Source organism: Pongo abelii, chromosome 8 (genome assembly GCF_028885655.2).
Source record: "Pongo abelii isolate AG06213 chromosome 8, NHGRI_mPonAbe1-v2.0_pri, whole genome shotgun sequence".
Taxonomy (NCBI): Eukaryota; Metazoa; Chordata; class Mammalia; order Primates; family Hominidae; genus Pongo; species Pongo abelii.
This window is the reverse complement of record NC_071993.2, coordinates 71652144-71669323: the sequence shown is the minus strand read 5'-3', so window position 1 is coordinate 71669323 and position 17180 is coordinate 71652144. Positions and strand designations below refer to the sequence as shown.

The window sequence follows — 17180 nt, the reverse complement described above, 5'->3', positions numbered from 1 at the left end:
GTTGGTTTAAATGTGTTTGAGGTAGCAGGCAGGTGACTAAGCAGACAGTTCAGCAACACAACACTCAATAACACCATCGGACCAATGTGGCTCCCAGGGACATGGAAGGCCTGTGTTCCATTCCCAGGAAGCCCCCAGCAGCCACCGTGCTCATGCCCCAGCATTTCAGGGACCAAGATCTGTAGCCCCATTTTGTGATCTTTAGTAAGACAAGTAAACACTGAACACTAAGTGTGCTTATGCCAAGCACTTTACATACATGATCTGATGGAATCCTCAGCACAGCTGATGAGGGAGTTACTGTTATTTTCCTAGCCATACAGTTAGTAGCTGACACTACGGCGAACAGACACACTTACTGTCTATGAGGATCTCTTCTAAACACTTTCCATGCATTAACTAATTTTATGGGGAAACTGAGGCAGAGCAGGAGCAAAGCCAGTTGTCCAGTGTCACACAACTGGCGGGTGTGGACCTGAAACCACTGGAAGCTGGGTGATTCCAGAATGGAGGGTTCACCCCTGCACTACCCGCTGATTTTCCAAGTGGGGTAACAGGTTCGGAGACAGTCAGGGAAGAGAAACCAGGCTGAGATGGGTTAGTTCAGATGAGGTCAAAGTTTGCACTCTCTTCTGCTTCCTGACAAGCATAATGAGAGGCACCCATGGGAACAGAAGCTCAGACATCCGACCCTGAGCCCTCTGCCACTCTTCCTTCCTCTCCTCTGGCCCAGTTGGTCTGAACCGTGTTGTTCCAGGTCTCACGGGAGCTGCTGTGGGACACAGAATGGGCAAGAGGACTTTTGTTTACACAAGGTTGTTCCTGGAGGGCCAGGTGCAGTGGCTCACCCCTATAATCCCAGCACTTTGGGAGGCCAAGGCAGGCAGATCACCTGAGGTCAGGAGTTCGAGACCAATCTTGCTAACCTGGTGAAACCCCATCTCTACTAAAAATACAAAAATTAGCTGGGCATGGTGGTGCGTGCCTGTAATCCCAGCTACTTGGGAGGCCGAGGTGGGAGAATCGCTTGAACCTGGAAGGTGGAGGCTACAGTGAGCCAAGATTGCGCCACTGCACTCTAGCCTGGGTGACAGAATGAGACTCCATCTCAAAAAAAAAGAAAAAAAGGCTGTCCCTCACCTAGGCACCCCGAGAGCAGTGAAAAGCTGCCTGTTGTGCCTCCCACAGCCGAGGCTCCATCTTGAACCTGAAGTGAGCCAGCTGGGCCCAGCCTTGCAGGAGGCCAGGCTTCCTGTCACATTGAAGCTCTGCTGATAGCCCAAGGCCACGTGCAGCGATGGCACCAGCTGGGTGGAGATGGGTGGCCTGGTGTCAGTCCCACACTGTCATTGTCCTTACCATCTCTGCTCTCACCTGTACCAGTGGACAAACTCAGGCACACAAGGGGCTGCTGCCATCTGTCCTGCTGTCTGGCCTCAGGCAGGATCGTTAGGACTGGATCAGGAGGGAGCATCAGGCCTGGCTTCAGGGTGCCTGGCAGCATGCTCAGATGTAGCCCAGCACACAGGCAGGACCAGAGACCTACAGAATAGATGATCTTTAAGCAAGACTTGAATATACAATAAACCATCAGAAATCTGCATCTTACTCCTTGCGGGGAATTAGGTTGTTGTATACTGTCTTGACTTTTTCTTATGTTTACAGACATATCTATGTCTTTATTTACATACATGCATGCCCCCCCATCTTTTCAGAAAATGTTTCCATGGTTTTGCTAATCATTCATTCTTTCTTCCTTTCCATATTTATTTATTTAATTATTGTTATTATTATTTTTTGAGACGGGGTCTCACTCTGTTGCCTGGGCTGGAGTGCAATGATGTGATCTCGGCTCACTGCAACTTCTGCCTCCTGGGTTCAAGAGATTCTCCTGCCTCAGCCTCCTGAGTAGCTAGGATTACAGGCATGCGCCACCACACCTGGCTAATTTTTGTATTTTTAGTAGAGACAGGGTTTCATCAAGTTGGCCAGAATGGTCTCAATCTCCTGACCTTGTGATCCACCCTCCTTGGCCTCCCAAAGTGCTGGGATTACAGGCGTGAGCCACTGTGCCCGGCCTTTATTATTATTATTTTTTGAGATGAAGTTTTGCTCGTCATCCAGGCTGGAGTGCAATGGCATGATCTCGGCTCACTGCAACCTCCGCCTCCCAGATTCAAGCTATTCTCCTGCCTCAGCCTCCCAAGTAGCTGGGATTACAGGCACGTGTCACCACGACTGGCTAATTTTTGTATTTTTAGTACAGACAGGGTTTCACCATGTTGGCCAGGCTGGTCTCCAACTCCTGACCTCAGATGATCTGCCTACCTCGACCTCCCAAAGTGCTGGGATTACAGGCATGAGCCACCGTGCCCGGCCCCTTTCCATATATATTTATTGATCTCTTAGTATACGCCAGGCACCTTGGTAAGTGCTGGGTATGTGGAGATGAGGAAAACAGACATGATCTCTCCCTCATTGACCTTTCAGCCCGGCGGAGAAAGCAACTTCGAATTCTGAACTGCAGTAAGAGCTAAAGAGAGAAAACAGGAAGCTCTGAGAGTTAATAACAGGACCTCTACTCAAGTAACATTTATGTGGGGATCAATATGAGAAAGAGCCAATCATTTGAAGAGTGTAGGGAAAAGCATTCCGGGCAGAAGGAACAGCATGAGTGAGGGCACAGAAGTCTGAACATTGTGTGGGGTGTGTGGGGAGTCTGAGGCTCTTCCTAACTACAGTGTAGGGGTGTAGTTGGGGGTGAAGCCATACAGGCAGGGTAGAAGCAGCATGAGAAAACCCCAAATGCCAAGCCAAGAAATTCTGTAAGCAACGGGGGGCTACTCATGTCACTTAGTTTAATAACAGCAGTTCTAAGGCTCCAGCCTGGAAAAGCCCAGAATATTAATGTTCAAGAGGAAATCTCTGCTTCAAATCAAAGGCTCTTTCACCTGCTTGCTGGAAATTCAAAGCCTGCCCCGTGCCTCTGAGCCTTAGAGCTAGACAGGTTGCCTTATTACTGATTCCCCACAGAAATGCAGCCCAGAGAGGCCAAGAGATTTGCCCAAGTGAAACAGCAAACCAATGCCAAACGCAGAACCTCAAGCCCCAAATGCCAGCCTTCAGCTCCAGCCCTAAACCTGTCCCCTTTCACCTGGAGATTCTTTCTGGCAGGCACTCAAAGCAGGTAAGTGAGAAAATGCCTTTTTTTTTTTTTTTTTTGAGACCAGTCTAGCTATGTCACCCAGGCTGGAGTGCAGTGGCAAGATCGTAGCTCACTGCAGCCTTGACCTCCTGGGCTAAAGGGGTCCTCCCGCCTCAGCCTACCGAGTAGCTGGGACTGAAGACTTGAAAATTAAATAAATTGCATTCTTGAAAATGCATGTTAACACGAATTTGTGGAGCACTTACTTACTAGTGCCAACTACGGTACCTGGCCTGGGAGGTAGACCTGCTCTGAGGGCGCTCCCAGTCCTGGAGCTCCCAAACTTCTTGAACTACAGAAATTCCCCTAGGACTCCCCTCCCCTGCCCCCACTCCCCAAGTTGCTGAAAATCATGAGTAACAAAGCGGCCAGGAGTTTCCTGTCTTGCTGAGCTGGCTTACTCAATTTCCCTTGTTTGTCCGCTCAGACCAGACGGGGCAAAGGGCAGCCATCAAAGGTGTCTGGGACGAGCCCGGCGGGGTAATGGGCCGCTAGGGACTCAGTCTGGCCCGGGTCTCAGCCGGGGGAGAAGGCAGCCGGGCAGGGGCCGCGGGTCGGGGGCTGGGGGCCGGGGACAAGCAGCCCCGCCCAGGCCGGCGCGCTGTGTGCGCAACGTGCAGGACTGCGAAAGCGGATGCGGCCTGTTGGGGCAATCGCTGGCAACGCGCCGCGGGGCTGTCAGCGGGCGCTGGGGGGTGGGAGCCCGGCGCCGGCGGGGCCTGCCTCCAGCATTAGCCCCGCCCCCAGTTCCCCAGCTGTGGCTGGGTTTGGGGGAGGGCGCCTGGTGCTGGGGGTAGGCCCGCGTGCCCAAGCCCCCTTACAGCCCAGGCGCCCTGGCTCATTATCCACTTCCGCCACTGGCGTTCGGTTCCGCTCCTGTCGCACCACCCCCGCAATGCTCTGACAGATACGAGGAGCTGGTGCCAACCCGCAGACACACCTGGGCAGCCCCACGTGGGTATCGCACGCGCAGGGGCACATCTGCCTTGCTGGGTTTGGAGAGCAGTTGCAAGTCAGCCCCTGGAGTGTGGTCCCGTGCCGACTGGAGCAAGAACTGTGTAACCTCTCTGAGCCTCAGATAACTCATCTGTTAAATGGGGAGGATGATAGCATCACTGGGTTGTTGTCAGGATGAAATAAGATAGAGGCTATAGGGGCGGGTGTGGTGGCTCACTCCTGTAATACCAGCACTTTGGGAGGCCAAGGTGGGAGGATCCCTTGAGCCCAGGAAGTCAAGGCTGCAGTGAGCCAAGATCAGGCCACTGCACTCCAGCCTGGGCGACAGAGTGAGACCTGGTCTCAAAAAAAAAAAAAAAAAAGGCTACAAAGTGTTATATCAGAGTCACGAGCACTCACCCCAGAGTCACGAGCACTCACCCAGTAAGTGATAGCCATGAAGATGCTTAAAGAGGAGGGAACTGGGAGCTACAAAGCCAGCTGGGCTGAGAGGCTGCAACTGGGGCATGTCTGGGTTTCCGGCTTTTTTTTTCCTTCCCTGTATCATATTTATTTTTTCCTCAATATCACCCCTCATCTTTCACCCAGGGCCTGCAACGTTCATTCATTCATTCGACACACATCGGTTGATATTTGTGCCTGCTGTGAGGCATTAAAAACTGCTTATCTGGCTGTGTGGCACCTAGGAACGTTCCCCAGGCCACACCAGCTACACCTGTGGCCTCCTCAGACTGGGTTGCTGCCAGGTCTGGCCCTGAGTCACTGGAGTAAGTCACTTCCTCTCTCAGTCCCTCCATCTGTGCAATAGGGATAAGAGGCCTGGCCTCTCTCTAGTCTCCTGGGACTGTCAGGGGATGAGTCAGATAACGGTGGGGAAGGCCCAGAGAGGCAGAAAGCAGCTCTTACTAGAGCAGGGCCTGTCTGGCTGATGCAAGGCTTGCACTTTGCATGTAACCCCAGCCGGTACAAACAGGGATGGCTCCGGGAAGCGTGAGGAGCAGGGGAAGCAGAGAAGTCCCCACCCCCACCGGACAGTCGGGGTGTGGGATCCAGACTGGCAGCTTAGGAGTCTGAGCAGCCGGGGCTCTGTCCAGCTCTGCTTCCCCAGCTCTGCGAGCATGAGAGCAGGTTCCTGACCCCTCTGATCTGGCTGCCTTTTCTGTCACTCAGGGGTCACGGTACCTCCCTCACCGAGCTGAAGTTGGAAGTGAAGGTGGTAACTCCCAGAGGGAGTGGAGCCCTTCCGTGTTTCTGGGAGGGGTCTGAGGGCTGGCGGGGTGGTCTGGGTGGGGGAGGTGGGACCAGACAGGAGGAAGGCAGCCCTGGCCAAAGGCTCAGCATATTCCATAGTCACCTCAGGCAGGGGGTTCTAGGGGCTCCTCCCAAAAGAGTCAGACACCCCTGCACCCTCAGCCGACCCCAGGCATGACAGACCCCGCCTCATCCCACAGTGCACAAGGAGATCACACTCAGATCTGGGCCCCAATCTGGCTTTTGCCCCAGGCCAGCTGCATGACCCTGGGCAGGTGATTGAATGTTTTTGGGCCTCCATTTCTCCACTTGTAAAATGGGAATAGCGATGCCTACTTTGTAAAGCTGTTATGAGGCTGAGGGAAAATGAGAACGATATCAAGTGTTCACAGTAGAGGCCAGCACTGTTGTGAGCGGCAGCTCCTCTCCCTCCCCTCCCCTCCCCCTTTCCCTGTCACAGGTGGGGCCAGGTGGAATGTCACAGTAAGTCCTTGGGATAGAAAGGTCTACTGACATATTCAAAGTCCCCCCGCCCCCAAGGTTTCTAGCCTGATACCATAAGCTTTGATGGCAAGAGCTCTGTTTGCTTGGGGACTTTATATGCATGATTGTATTTGACATATGATGTGGGCCATACGTGTCATCCATTATATAGATGGAAGCTGAGGCAGGAGAGGTCAAATAGCTTGTCTAGTCACATGGCTAGAAAGGGTGAGTGCCAGGATTTGAAACCAGGTCTTCCGGACTCCAGCTCATCCACCACACACCCCCTGCCTGCCTCTTGCTTTTGCCCTGGGTGTTCTCCTCTTTCCTGAGTGGCCTCTTATGATGTGGAGTCCCTGAGGCCAGGGACGGTCATGAGCATGGCTTCCTTGTCTTCCAGGGTGTGGCTCAAGCACACAGTGGGTCCTCAGTCCACCCTGCTGACCAGGGAGATGAGTCCTGGCATGAGGGAGATGACTCATGAAGCCAGGCTGGGCGAGGGTACGTGCCTGTGTCTCTGTGTGCGTGCATCTGTGTGTGTGCACAGGGAGGGGAATGAACGAGTACTGTCTGCTGGAGGCCTCCTCTCTCAAAGCTCCTACCCCATCCGGCGCTGCTCCTGAGTCTCAGCCTTCAAGGGGGCTCTGAGCCTGAGAAGCGGGGGTGGGGGAGGTCTTGGCCATCTCCCTCCCTGTCCTAACGCAGGGCCTGGTGGGGGCCGTGGCTGATGTCGGTTCCATGGGAAGCCAGGTCCTCCCTGGTCCAAGGGGAAACTCTTGGGGCATCTTCCACCAGTCTAGGCCCTGCTATTTTTAGATGCTGTCCCCTCTCCAACCCTCCCCTCCCCATCACATACCAGCTGAGGGAGGAAGTGACTCACCTCAAGCCCAGACAGGTAGAGGCAGCCTCAGTGGGCCCCGGGCAGGCCTGGTTCCTACACTGGGGTTGCCTTCCTGGGATCACCTCAGGCCTGCCCCAGCCTGGGGACAACACAGGGCTGGGATGGAGCCCAGGGCCTTTCTTGGGCTCCTCCATTCTCCATCTCACAGGGCCTAACAGGCCTGGGCCTCTGATGGGCTGTGGAGCCTCTGCTCAACTCAGCAGACCTCATCAGGCCTCGGACAGCACTGTGGGCCTGTGGCCAGCCTCAGCCCAGTCTGAGGGAGCCAGACAGACGAAGGGGACTGCCTGTGGCCCCACCCTGTCTTTGTGAGTGACCAGGGTTATGGAAAGAAAAAATACCTGGTTCAGTGGGGACAGGAAAGGTGTAATGACCCTTGGGATGTGTGTCCCAGTGGAGTGGCCAGCTGTCCCAGTGTGCCCAGATCTGAGGGGTTTCTGGGGACTCAGGACTTTCAGCGCTCACCAGGAGAGTCCTAGGCAAGTCAGGACGGTTGGCCCACCCTGGTGCTAAATTGCAAGGTGTATCCTAGCAAGAGGGCAGGTGTGGGAAGCTTGTTTTGGTTTCCTGACGGAGTCTCACCTGGTCAGGGCCGCAGGACCCAGCCCCTGGCCGGCTCGCTCTCTGAGGTCAGGGCATCACCTTGTCCACCTCAACTGGAAAGAGGCTGGGCTGGGCTGTGTGAGAACCCAGAGCCCCAGGGCAGGCTGGAAGACCCGTGAGCCACTTTGGCCAGGGAGGATAGGGGCCTGTCAACATGGGGTTGGGTGGACAGGTTAGCAGAGGCTGGGGCTAGGAGAGGAAGGGCACCTACACACATAGGGCAGGGCAGAGGGAGGCACTCAGGAACAGCAGGAAATAATGACAGGAGCCCATGATGTGCCTCAGGTAAGCTTGGCCCCAGGTCTGCAGACTGTCGGGTACTTGCAAGGAGGAACGGGAGAGTGTGGTGATGGCTAACTGGCAGGCTGGCGGGGCTTGTTGGTTACTTGGAGAGGCCTCGCCAGGCTGACAACCTGGAGAGCTCTTGGCTGCTCAGAGAAGTGAACAGAGGACTCCACTGCCCTAGATCAGGGTATGGGGCTGCCTTCAGGGACAACCCAGCTCCTGGCCCTGAGGCCTGCCCTAGGGGGTTAGGTCAGGGGAGCCGTGGCTGAGGCCCAGACCTTGCTGGGGGCAACCTGCACCCCCGGCCCACCTTTGTCCTCCTCATCCATGGTCCACAGCCCAGGGTTGGGGCGGGGGGATGGTCTGTGTCCCAGGCAGCAGCTCCGACACCACTGAGCTGGGTGACCTTGGCAAGTCACTTCTCTTGTCTGGGGCTCGATTTCCTCAGTGGTGAAATTGTGGGAGTAGATTAGGGGTCTGGCTTTTAAATATTTATTTTGGACATGGAACCCCTTCTTCAGTCACAATTCCACCTGCACTAAACAAGAGATAACAGCGGGTGACTGAGACGGGTGGGCTGGAGCCCCGGGCGCCCTCCCACTCTTACCCCACACCCCTGGGGGCCCAGGGCTCTGGGGACACAGTTTGAGAACCCATCTTCGAAGCCTGCCACCTCTAACACTCTGTGATTTATGCCTTCAGGACAAGGATGTTGTCCTTGTTGCCTTCTCCAGGCAGCCCAGTAATTAGACCCCAAGCCCAGCATGTTCTGGTACTATCCATTCAGTGCTGAAATCTTCAAATTCTTTCTTTCTCTCTCCTTCTTTCCTTCCTTCCTTTCTTTCTTATTATTTTTTGAGACAGAGTCTTGCTCTGTCACCCAGGCTAGAGTGCAGTGGCACAATCTTCGCTCACTGCAACCTCTGCCTCCTGGGTTCAAGCAATTCTCCTGCCTCAGCCTCCCAGGTAGCTGAGATTACAAGCGCCCGCCACCACGCCTGGCTAATTTTTTTTTTTTTTTCGGTATTTTTAGTAGAGATGGGGTTTCGCCATGTTGGCCAGGCTGGTCTTGAACTCCTGACATCAGGTGATCCACCCACCTCGGCCTCCCAAAGTGCTGGGATTACAGGCATGAGTCACCGAGCCCGGCCAAAATCTTCAAATTCTTAATCGCTGGTTTCTGCCGACAGTGAGGTCTGTTATGCAGAGTTCACTGGGGCCACAGGTCCCTTGTCCCTTCTCAGGGAAGGGACAGGGCCAAAACCTTCTATGCAATGGCCAACCCTGTGGGGCACTTCCAGGTGTGTGTAGGATGTTCAGTCCCCAACAGCGTGCGGGAAGGTGTGACTCCCACTGGCAGACAAGGGAGGGGCTCAGGGGTCTTAGGAGGCTGGTTACTGATACCCCTGTGGATGCAGGGCTGGGTGCCTGGCCAGGAGCCCAGGTCCTTTCCTGGAGCCACAGTCTAGGGCCCTGGCACAGGCCCAGGTTTTCCCTGGCTTACTCCGGGGGTGCTGGCACCTGCAGACACCAGCAACAGAAAGAGGCAGGAGTCGATGAGGGAGGCAGAGAGTAGGGGGACTTTCCTTTTTCTGCTGGGGGTCTGGGGCGTCCTTTTCCAGGCTGAGGAGTAGGGCTACCCATTTCCCCATCACCTTCCGGCCAGGGGCAGTGGGTGGAGGAGGAGGCCGAGATTGCACAAACAGGTATGGGAGGAGGCTAGAAGCCAGGCAGCTGGCTGGGGTCGCCCAAGGGCCATGAGAGAGTCCCCAGTGCCCGTATTGACATCAGTGGCACCCGGAGGGACTCAGTCGGTCATCTAGCAGTCTTCTCTAGCTCTCACAACAGGCACTGGGGGTTGGGAGGAGCCAGAGGTCCCTGCTCCCCACTCCACGCGTCCCTCCCAGCTGCTGAGCTGGAAACTCGAGCCAAGTCAACAGTTCCTTGAATTGTGTTACAGCCCAGGCTGCCCCTCCAGAGCTAATAATATGGGCAGCTGTAGGACATGAAACTCGATCCTCCAGGCTCCAATACCACCCCACCACGGCCAGGCTGGCAGGGAGTGGGCGGATGTTGGGCCCAGGGTCCTGAAAGCAGAGGCCTGGGCTTGGGATCATGGGGTGAGGCCGGGCCCAGGAGTGACCCCAGCCCCCATGAGGGACCCCGGCCCCCCAGTGGGGTGTTTGTACAAAGTTGATATGGGTCAGGCTGAGAGGTGACAGCGTGCTGGCAGTCCTCACAGCCCTCGCTCGCTCTCGGCGCCTCCTCTGCCTGGGCTCCCACTTTGGTGGCAGTTGAGGAGCTCTTCAGCCCACCGCTGCACTGTGGGAGCCCCTTTCTGGGCTGGCCAAGGCCAGAGCTGGCTCCCTCAGCTTGCAGGGAGGTGTGGAGAGAGAGGCGGGAGTGAGAACCGGGGCTGCGCGGGGCGCTTGCGGGCCAGCTGGAGTTCCCAGGGCCAGCTGGAGTTCCGGGTGGGCGCGGGCTTGGCAGGCCCCTCACTGGGAGCAGCCGGCCGGCCCTGCCGGCCCCAGGCAATGAGGGGCTTAGCACCCGGGCCAGCGGCTGCGGAGGGTGTACTGGGTCTCCCAGCAGTGCCAGCCCACCGGCGCTGCTCTGGATTTCTCACCGGGTCTTAGCTGCCTTCCTGTGGGGCAGGGCTCCGGACCTGCAGCCCGCCATGCCTGAGCCTCCCACCCACTCCATGGGCTCCTGTGTGGCCCGAGCCTCCCCATTGAGCGCCGCCCCCTGCGACAGGGCACCCAGTCCCATCACCACCCAAGGGCTGAGGAGTGCGGGCGCACCACGCGGGACTGGCAGGCAGCTTCACCGGCAGCTCCGGTGCGGGATCCACTGGGTGAAGCCAGCTGGGCTCCTGAGTCTGGTGGGGATGTGGAGAAGCTTTATGTCTAGCTCAGGGATTGTAAATACACCAATCAGCACCCTGTGTCTAGTTCAGGGTTTGTGAATGCACCAGTCCACACTCTGTATCTAGCTACTCTGGTGGGGCCTTGGAGAACCTTTATGTCTAGCCCAGGGATTGTAAATACACCAGTCGGCACTCTGTATCTAGCTCAAGGTTTGTAAACACACCAGTCAGCACCCTGTGTCTAGCTCAGGGTTTGTGAATGCACCAAAGGACACTCTGTATTTAGCTACTCTGGTGGGGCCTTGGAGAACCTTTGTGTCCACACTCTGTATCTAGCTACTCTGGTGGGGCCTTGGAGAACATTTATGTCTAGCTCAGGGTTTGTGAGTGCACCAATAGACACTCTGTATCTAGCTACTCTGGTGGGGCCTTGGAGAACCTTTATGTCTAGCTCAGGGATTGTAAATACACCAATCGGCACTCTGTATCTAGCTCAAGGTTTGTAAACACACCAATCAGCACCCTGTGTCTAGCTCAGGGTTTGTGAGTGCACCAATCGACACTCTATATCTAGCTACTCTGATGGGGCCTTGGAGAATCCTTGTGTCGATGTTCTGTATCTAACTAATCTGGTGGGGATGTGGAGAACCTTTGTGTCTAACTCAGGGATTGCAAACGCCCCAATCAGCGCCCTGTCAAAACAGATCACTTGGCTCTACCAATCAGCAGGACGTGGGTGGGGCCAGATAAGAGAATAAAAGCAGGCTACCCAAGCCAGCAGTGACAACCCGCTCCGGTCCCCTTCCACCCTGTGGAAGCTTTGTTCTTTTGCTCTTTGCAATAAATCTTGCTACTGCTCACTCTTTGGGTCCACACTGCTTTTATGAGCTGTAACACTCACCGAGAAGGTCTGCAGCTTCACTCCTGAAGCCAGCGAGACCATGAGCCCACCGGGAGGAACGAACAACTCCAGATGCACAGCTTTAAGAGCTGTAACACCGCGAAGGTCTGCAGCTTCACTCCTGAGCCAGCAAGACTACGAACCCACCAGAAGGAAGAAACTCCGAACACATCCGAACATCAGAAGGAACAAACTCCAGATGCGCCACCTTAAGAGCTGTAACACTCACCGTGAGGGTCCGCGGCTTCATTCTGGAAGTCAGTAAGACCAAGAACCCACCAATTCCGGACACAAGGCTAGCAGGGCTGACACCTATAAACTCAGTGGCTGACAGAGGCTGATATCCTTAGTGACTGAACCGGTGAGGTCTGTGGGATGATAATTATAATTAGATTTTTTTTTTTGAGACGGAGTCTCGATCTTGTTGCCCAGGCTGGAGTGCAATGGCGTGGGCTCACTGCAACCTCCGCCTCCCGGGTTCAAGTGATTCTCTTGCATCAGCCTCCTGAGTAGCTGGGATTACAGGCATGCGCCACCACACCTGGTAATTTTGTATTTTTAGTAGAGACAGGTTTCACTGTGTTGGTCAGGGTGGTCTTGAACTCTTGACCTCAGGTGATCCACCTGCCTCAGCCTCCCAAAGTGCTGGGATTATAGGCGTGAGTCACCATGCCTAGCCTATAATAAGATTTTTTTTTTTTTTTTTTTGAGACGGAGTCTCACTCTGTTGCCAGGCTGGAGTACAGTGGCACAATCTCGGCTCACTGCAACCTCCGCCTTCCTGGGTTCAAGCGATTCTCCTGCCTCAACCTCCCGAGTAGCTGGGACTACAGGCATGTGCCACCACACTCAGCTAATTTTTGTATTTTTAGTAGAGATGGGGATTCACCATGTTGACCAGGATGGTCTCGGTTTCTTGACCTCTTGGTCCACCCACCTCAGCCTCGCAAAGTGCAGAGATTACAGGCGTGAGCCACTGCACCCAGCCTATAATAAGATTTTATAAGTAAATGATACAGATGAAAAGTGCCTCCTGGCCTAGTGGGTCCATGGCTGAGGCTGGAACTCCGATCTTTGGGTTCAGTGCTTCCATGCCAAGGTGGGACCAGAGAGAGACTGAGGACTAAAGACATCCACAGAGAAGCAGCTCTGAGCACCTGCGGTGGCCTCCCAAGGCCTGTCACTCACAGCCTGAACACCATGGACACACTTGCTGCCCGTGTGGCACCTGCAGTGGTGGTAGCTGGCTTGTTTGACATGTGGCTGGGAGCAAAATTAGGGCCCACGATGCCACCTTCTGCACGCAGACCATGGGCTGGCAGCCAGCAGATGGCAGAGCCTGCCAGAGGTGATTCCCGGGCTTGTGGCCAGGGCAGCACTGGGGCGGCCGGGGACAGAATTGGGTCTGACTCCAGGAGTGGCTGGCCTGAGTGCTGGAGAGAGCCTCCTCCTCTACCCCTTGGGGTGGTGACCTCTTCGGACAGGAGTCCGTGCTCCTCTCAATGACCAATGTTTGTGATTCTCATTTTGGCCCCTGGTACATTTGTCCTTGCGCAGGGAGAGGAGACTTGGGGCCTTTTCAGCAGGATCAGCAGGACTCTGCTTCCCCCAGGAGGCGGGAAAAGGAAAAAGCCCCCGCCCAGTGCCCGTCCCATGACAGACTGCTGCCTCCAGCCATCGTCCAGCTGGACGCACACTGTGGCTGACAGCCCTGGGTCTAAGCCCTCTAAGATCTGGGAGAAGTGTCCCCCAGCCAGGGCGCGGGTTTATGGCTGCAAAGCAGCTCCCTAGGGTGACCCTGGGCAGAGGAATAGGCGAGGCTGGGAATGCTGCCGGTGGGGACAGTGCCTCAGTGCTGATGGGCCCTTCCTTCCCTCGGCCTCCCATGGAGACCCCAGGTTGTGGTGCCCAGGCCCTGGGACCGCAGCCCTGAACCTCTTCTCTGGGGAAGCCTTTGCCTAAGAACTACACAAATACCTCCAGAACAGGATGTGAGAGGCCCAAAAGGGCCAGGCCAGACCTCCCTGAGGTGGCAGGAGGTTGGGCCCTGAGGGGTGAGAGGAGCCTCAGGCAGAAGGGAACCCGGGTAGCAGGGCTCCACGGTGGAAGGAGGGGCTCCGCAGGCTGCAGTCAGGGTGGGAGGGCCCTGCACAGTACGTGGGGCCAGGAGGAGTGCAGGGGAGGTTTTGGGCTGTCAGTGTGAGGGAATGAGGCTGGGCCTGGCCAGCCCCATTCTGGCCCCACTTTCCCCATCTGAAGGAGCCCGCTGCATCCTCCTGTGCTGCCAGGCACCTCTCTCTCAGGCCTCCTCATCTGAGTCCATCAGAAAAATGAGAATAATCCAGTCGAGGTAGTGGGACTGCCAGCCGGGGTCCCTGCAGGCCCTAGCCTGATCCCTGCTCTGACTAGCACGGGCTCCAGTAGGGAGCTGCACCCTGCCTCCTCAAGGAAATATCCAGCCAGTCTGGGAGCAGCCCTGCCCTCCCTCCCTAGGGACTTTGTTTAGACCAAATTGGTAGGAGGGTGGGGAAGGTGGACAAGATGTGGCAGGCCCTCCCCCCGCTCCCCAAGCAAAGCCCCAACTCCCGGGCTCTGGGCAGACTAGCCGTGGGGTCCTAGAGAGCGCCTGCCCTCCTGCCCCTTGTCCTGCCTGAGCCCTGGACCTTTATTTCATGCCCAAGTGGCTGTGAGAGTGACAGGAGGTCCAGGCCCTGTCCCTGGGGAAATATCTCCTTGTAAGGGTCTGGGGCGGGAGTGACAGTCCTGTCTGCCCTGTTACCCCCTCCACCGCATGGCCTTCTCTCAGCTTATAGAGTTAGTTGCAGCCTCCCTAAGGGCACGCAGGCCACCAAGAAAGGTTCAGAAATGCTTGCTGAGTGAATTGCTGAGTGGACAGAGTGCAGCCAGGAGTGGAGAAGCTCAGGGTCTCTCATTCATGCCCGGGAAAGTTCTCTGCCCAAGGCCACTGGGTGGGTCTGGCATGATGGCAGGTATAGACTGGGGGCCTGGCCTGGGCATTGCTCCCGAATGCGCTCTCTTCTGCACTCTCCGGCCTCCAGGCCTCTGCTCACGCTGGAGCACCCACTCCACCCCCACCCCAGTGCTGCCTGCACCCACCTCCTTCACAAACGCCAGTTCCTCTATCAAGAGTCCCTGGCTAGAGCCCTCACACCTGCTCCGCTCACAGGGTTTCTACTCAAGGGTAGTCCTCGTCTCAGTCACCTTAGAGCTCTCACTGCTTGGAATGGGACTTGACACCCAGTCAGGGCTCAGCTAATCTTTGTCCACTAAGGACAAACAAGAAACACCCAAATGGCACTCACCATGTACCAGGCAGTGTTCTAAGTGCTTTATATGTGGTAACTTGTTTACTCCTCACAACCACCCTATGAGGTAGGTGTTTGTATCACTCCCATTTTGCAGATGAAGACACTGAGGCAAAGGGCAGTCAAATGACACAGGAGAGCAAAAACTGGCTCCCTCCACCCTTCTAGGGTCTTTGGCTGTGCTAGGAATTACGTGGACAGATAAAGTGGTTAACAGGAGAAAAATCATATTTAATTACATACATAGGCATGGGAGCCCCATGAAATATGCGATTTCAAGAAAGATCACATCTTGAGCTACAGAAAAGGAACTGGGGTCCAGAATAACCTTTGTACCTAAAAAAACAAACAAACAAACAAAAAACAGGGACTGGGAGCTTCTGGTGGGTGATGGCAACACAAGTTTGGGAGGGTGAGGGGAGGAACTGCATGGTGAGCAAAAGTTGTCTCGTTATGCAGATAAAAAGTCAGTCTCGGCCAGGCATGGTGGCTCATGCCTGTAATCTCAGCACTTTGGGAGGCTGAGGTGGGCGGATCACGAGGTCAGGAGATCGAGACCATCCTGGCTAACATGGTGAAACCCTGTCTCTACTAAAAATACAAAAAAATTAGCCAGGCGTGGTGGCGGGCACCTGTAGTCCCAGCTACTCGGGAGGCTGAGGCAGGAGAATGGCGTGAACCCGGGAGGCGGAGCTTGCAGTGAGCCGAGATCGCGCCGCTGCACTCCAGCCTGGGTGACAGAGCGAGATTCCGTCTCAAAAAAAAAAAAAAAGTCAGTCTCTCAGGTCGTAACAGTTGTCTGAGCAGCCCCAAGAATAATAGGTAGTTGTTGTCAATGAGTCAATCTTCCTTGGTAGGTAAGATTTCCAGGAGGGAGTTCAGGACAACTTAGGCAGATGAGAGAACTTCAGAGAAAGCCCTTCCTGCACTTGCTCTTGCTCAAGTGCCCCCAGTTTGAAGTAATCAGCACACCAAAATGGCAGATTTTGGGGTGGCATTTCCTGAACTCCTTCAGGGACACCCAAGGTCACCCAGTCAGTAAATGGCAGAGCAAAAATCCAGCCCCAGCCCCCATGGGGGCTACGAGGCTGCCTCCTGGGGATGACGTTTCCTGGTGCAGCCAGATGGATGCCTGTGTCACTGCCAGGAGAGACACCTACTCGAATGGGCAGCTGCTCCCTAGGCCAAGCCCATCAGATGAAGTGCCACCATCCTCAGTGTGGCCTTTTTATCCTTTTCCACCCTCCTGGACTCGGGTCTTCTGCCCACTCTACCTGACACCAGTGGGTTTGATTTCCCTGAGTGCAGCAAATCTGGGCTCAGCAACTGTTTGTAGAAGAATGACCACTCTGCTACAGGGACCCCAGAGACAGGCAGTTTCTTCAAGACTCTGGGCGTCACTTTCCTCCCCCAAGCCTGTTTCCTGCTCTGGGAAATGAGCTGACTTGCTCATGTCACATGGCGTGATGCCTGGTAGGGACGCTGGGTTGCTTCTGAACCATGTCAACAGTCTATTTACCTGATTCTTGGCACGGCTGTGTGCCTGCTCCAGACGCCAGGTGACTTTGTCTGGGCAATGTGGGGTGGGGATGAGGTTACAGGCAGGTCGGGTATGTGCTCCTTGTCCCTGGAGCAGTTTTTTTTCTCTGGACCTGGGAGCAGCAAGGGACAAGGCTATAAGCTAGCAGAGCTGGGGAGATGGGATATAGTGGCGCGTTCTGCCACCTGACAGTGGGTGGGGGACACTTGTCAAAGCCTTTTTTGCTGCAGTCAGAGCGTGCACCCCACCTCTTCTGGCTCACGGCCAAGCCACACAGGGAGGGCAGGGGGGATGAGGTGGGTGAATGGGGGTGCCTGCAATGCCTCTGCCAACTGCAGCTAACAAGTGGCGGCTTGCACACCAGGGCAGGCAGTGGTGACCCCAGGCAGGGGCAGCCAATGAGCTCCCGGGCCGTGGTGGCACCACCGGGCAGCCCGCCTGTCTTTGGCTGGCGCAGCCGCGGGAGGGGCCTGGGTCCGCCAGTCAGGGCTGCCGGGCCCTGTCTCTGGGAGGCCTGGGCAGATCTGCCGCTCCATTCACAGGAGCCCGACCCGACTTGGGCTGCCCCATTTTAAACTTTTTCAACCTCCTGGAGAGGAGGGCGGGCTGCGGGGGCGGTTTGGGGGAGGATGGTGGGAAGGACGATGGAAACAAACTCGTGACACTTTTCCCAGGATCTGGCTCCTGAGTGGGATCGAGCTCCAGGCTGGGGCCGGGAATTCTGAATGCTCTGCGGGCACATGGCAGGCCTGAGGGTGTGGTGGGGGACGTGGGAGAGGGAAAAGCAGAGGGTGATGGTTGTGGCCCAGATGCCCACCCAGGACTGGCGCTGGGGACCTCAGGGACCCAGACTGCTCAGGTC

General features: G+C 55.8%; 1 long non-coding RNA gene across 1 annotated transcript; it reads right to left on the bottom strand.

Moving 5' to 3' along the window:
* Nucleotides 1–391: 391 nt before the first annotated feature.
* LOC134761992 (uncharacterized) lies at nt 392–3879 on the bottom strand. Its single transcript, XR_010141422.1, has 3 exons — nt 3607–3879; nt 1141–1542; nt 392–772 (listed from the first exon to the last, which is right to left on the bottom strand). It is a non-coding gene; the product is annotated as an uncharacterized LOC134761992 (long non-coding RNA).
* Between the last annotated feature and the right edge of the window lie 13301 nt (nt 3880–17180).